Source organism: Cephus cinctus, unplaced genomic scaffold, assembly GCF_000341935.2.
Source record: "Cephus cinctus unplaced genomic scaffold, Ccin1 Ccin1_scaffold0642, whole genome shotgun sequence".
Lineage (NCBI taxonomy): Eukaryota > Metazoa > Arthropoda > Insecta > Hymenoptera > Cephidae > Cephus > Cephus cinctus.
The window spans coordinates 31,888-36,236 of record NW_014333281.1 but is presented as its reverse complement, the minus strand read 5'-3'; the positions used below and the strand labels follow the sequence as shown (position 1 = coordinate 36,236).

The 4,349-nt window shown below is 33.8% G+C and overlaps 1 long non-coding RNA gene across 1 annotated transcript in view; it reads right to left on the bottom strand.

The window, feature by feature from the left end:
- Window positions 1-1,209: 1,209 nt before the first annotated feature.
- The window catches only part of LOC112494590, a 7,520-nt gene continuing 4,380 nt past the window's right edge, over window positions 1,210-4,349 (bottom strand). Inside the window, exons 2-3 of the long non-coding RNA XR_003060174.1 lie at window positions 1,798-2,608; window positions 1,210-1,429 (exon numbers count right to left, since the gene is read on the bottom strand). This is a non-coding gene — a long non-coding RNA (uncharacterized LOC112494590). The remainder of the gene's footprint in view (window positions 1,430-1,797; window positions 2,609-4,349) is intronic.

The window sequence follows — 4,349 nt, the reverse complement described above, 5'->3', positions numbered from 1 at the left end:
TTTCACGCTAGCAGTACTAATTTCACACACATCCAAGTACTTGGATATCCGAATTGGATAATTTGGAATACCTGAACACCCAAAAGTAATATTATTCATAAGCAATAAACAATAAGAATAAACATTTCATGGTTGAAAAATTTAGACAGCTATAAAAATCCATCGGACGCAACTCGGTTCAAAAGTTTTTCTTAATCTTTTGCTTGCATAGAACATTTAAAGCGCAAATAAGTAAATCTAGGGTAAAAATGAATATTTTGTAAGAATCATATACATATACAAGGTTATTCACGACATCAGCTGAAATTGGACGCGATTGAACAATCCGTTAGTCTAGGTAGTGTGACCTTGTTAAACAGATGAAAGATTCTGAAGCTCATGATGTTAATAACGTTATGACGTTACATCTTATTTCTTTAATGATGTCACACTGTTCTGATTGATGAAATCACCCATTTGTGGCCAATTTTATAAGCTAATAAGCCTGTACACGTTTAACAGATTTTGACAGCTGTCAATTTAAAGAATAGAATTATTGCTGAGCGCTGCGAGTTAATCAAGGAGCTTCGAATTTATATAGAATTAAAGTATTGATATTATTAGCTTTTGATGGTTCTTCGCGGCACCCCCCGTTGTCGGTTTGAGTGGAAATTATTTTTTCATCGTTCTGTATTTGCGAAAATTATGAATATTGATATGAAGTGTACAGAGTGTTCCATATGAAATGCACTGAAGTTGTACCGTTGCATTCCTTATCAAATTCTAAGGAATGCCAGTTTTTCTATTTTTTATTTCATGCCCTCGAAGGGTGTGTCCTTTCTAACTTGACGTCCTCGAGCCCTGTGATTTCTTGAAGTGCTATCATCGACTCCCTAAGTTCTGTGAATTTAGGATGAATGCTAGCAATTTTGCGATAGATTCGAGGAATTTATGATCGTTTTTAGGAATTGCGCATGATTGAAAAGTTTTTAGAATCTTTTCGAACCTTCGATGGGTCGTGTCCGCGTTAAATTGTGCAGCATCTTTCCTAGAGTCGGCAGCCTTCTCAAATGACGCTTTGTTACACCTTTTTTTTCCCTTAAACCCGGGAGCAGCTTCTACAATCTTCATCCGAATCCCCTCTTGACCTTGTTTATTGAGATACATAAATTGTCAGGACTTTTGTCGGTTTTCCAATATCAGATTATTCGGATGAAAAACTGACTGTAAGGATGCTTTCATGATAAAATGGTCGAAAAATGGATCATTTTTAGAATTTTCCTTCAAGGAATCGGTGAAATAAAATAGTGCAGTTTTATTTATACATTAATCAAGCACGAACAAATTTTTCTAATTTCCTGTCGGTTCATCTTGTAGACGACATTGACTGCACCGATGTGTTTTAAAAATACTCCTTACTGAGCGCCATCCAAATTCGTCACCAGGTAGTCTGAAAAAATGTAATTGTTTCTCGATCATTAGACTGATAATTCTGGCCTTATCTACAAAGATTCCAAATAGAACAAAATGGCGATGATTGACACGCTTTTAAACAAAAAATGTATATAAAGGTTTTTCTTTCATGAAAAATAGGAGATACAAAAAATGTTTTGTTTCAGAAGTTATGATTGTCGATAAGGCCAGAATTAATTCACTTTTACGTAAAATGAAACCTTAGTCATCTCAATTGGTAAATAAACTTTTTTCGTTATTGTGGCGCTCAGTTGAAAAAAATGTTTTGAGAAAAACGCATTTAAAGTTTTACCTAGAGTTTATCGGTTTATTTTACGCGAATTAAATGATGTTTGGATGAATTACCTTCAATCAGCTATTTCTGCACCATATAGCAATCCCTCGGTTATTTCGAGATCAACTTCCAACTCACTGTTATCTTTTTTTCTATACATTCTGGACTCCTTAGTTCGTTCGCTGCTTAGGTAGTCAGCTGATGCGATACGTTCTTGATTTCGTTGACTACTAAAAGCATTTACATGGCAACCGGTATTTATTCCCATTACTTCTAATATCCTCAGTGAAGTCATGCATCCTTCACTGAAAAAGTATGCTGCAGTCCAAGTTGAAATTTTAATAATATTTTTGTCCTGGAATATCTCTTTGGGCGCAAGCTTCCATTCGCATTTATTGAAACTCTCGTTGTTATTTTTAGTGCTTCTACCCAAACAATGTTTCAATAGCTCCTCAATTGTTAAATCTTCCAGTATCGGTTTAATGATATCTTGAACTTCTTGATCCAGAGGTGGTTTGTGGGAGTAGGCTGCATTGCCAACCTGGCATTCCAAATACTTGCGTGTTGTTTGCGTCCGTTAATATTTTGTGATAAAATCCAGCCAAGTTATAGTTTCTTGACATTTTCCTCATTAATATTGTTCTGTTAATTTTGCCGTTTTATTTAGCACAGAAATTATTATTTTTATATTATTTTACATTATTTTTATTTCTGTATTATTGTATTATGATTATTATATTATATTATATGATATTATTATTATATTTGCATGCTGCTCCTATCAACGTTCCGATCCTCAGTCACTTTTATGGCTGTAGAATTTTAACCATAACAAATTTTATCGAAATGTTTGAACACAGTATTCTTGAGACGTTGTACTATCTGAATAAGCAAACAAAAAATCGGCTGTTTGACAAATTTTAATGAGAAAGAATCTTTAAGAATCTCAAACGATTTCTAGAGTTCAATCTTCTATAGTTTCCGAAAGATTCCAGGAAATGGGTTAGATCGATAACAATAACTAAAACTCTAACCGGCAGTATTGCTGGAATGATAATGGTTTTTTAAAAACCCATCATTTGTCAATCTTTTACCCGGTGCCAGTCACTTGCTTTTTTCAAACAACGTTAGTCACCTGGGCTAACATATGACAGATAAATTTCTATTTTTTTTTTTATTGTAGTTTTAGTGAAGTCCATATTAACCGTTTATTGCGGCATTCAATTTAATAATGACATATACGCTTGATAGACACGAGATTATAATCTGTATCTATATTTCAGTGACATACAAAAAAATTGGGTGCTGGGATGCTCTTTGGGTTCTTGGTGCTATAGTGGAACTTCGAAAACTCGAATCTCAAGAAAAAAATCTCAAGAACTCCACTGTGAATTTTTCAGTAATCAAGTAATCACGCTCGACTTATGCGAAACATCACGAAATAACGTGAATTGAAAGGTAAAGTAGATTTGGTATTCAAGAATATTGACGAAGTAAAACGTTTGATTCAAGTGAAAGGATATACCGATCAACTCATAAGAGGTTTGAAGAGACTTCATTGAAAGTGAGAATAATTGAATTTCTTAAAACTTCAAAAGTTTCTTATAACAATCAAGTTGGCGGAGCTAGAAATTCGAAAGGAATACAAAAAATTCAAAGAATATATAGAATGAGATTAATTGTTGAATTGGAGAACAGCTTCTTTCTATCATCCACTTTTACGTCTTCTTTTATTTAATTTTTGATTCCATCATTAATCTCATCTTTAATAAAATCATGTTCCGTTTGAAATACATTCACTAAATTCTGTAGTAGAATCAAAACCTCGAAAAATTGTTAAAGATTCTTAAAATCAATTTTTCTTTCGAATAATTTGATATTGCAACACCGGCAAAAGTCCTGGCAATTCCTAGAATCAACTTGCTTTTTAAGCAGGTTTTAGCTTTTTAATTTTAATTGTGCTATGATTTACAAATTTTATGTTATTACTAGAAAGTCAGTTATCCTTTAGAGTAATTACGGTAATAACGAAGATTTCAACAATTGCGTTACGCAATTCTATGCAACGCAGCACCATACGCGGAAGATTTAACAGATAAGATTCAAATGTAGTGTATTTCATGTTGTCGTTTCAATTTAATCTGCTGAGTGACGTATAACTACGTATTAAGCACATGCTCATAATGGGGGTATTGTCGGTAGGTGCGCCATTGTTTCCGTGTTATCGTGAGTCATGCAGTTGGATTGCAGTTTTTTGAGTGAGAAGCTACTGTTAAGCATAATATGGAAGAAGAGTCGGGGATAGAGTCAGGAATTTATATAACACGTGCGATTAGCTTTATCAATTAATACCAACGTCTACTTTGCGGCTGTGTGTACTATTATCAAAACGTTATATGATCTTAGTGACGTGACATGCATAAGTTTATGACTAAGCTTACCGTTGTACTAAATGGAAACTTCTCTATAACATTAGTTCCCTTAACAAACTCAGCCCAAAACAGGTACTGCATCGGTTTTGATGATTTATTTTTGTTTGAAAGAAGAAAAAGGTAAAGGAATCGAAACAGGACTTATTAAATAGGACTCGGGCAGTTAGTGAATTAGCGATAGATTAGAGGGG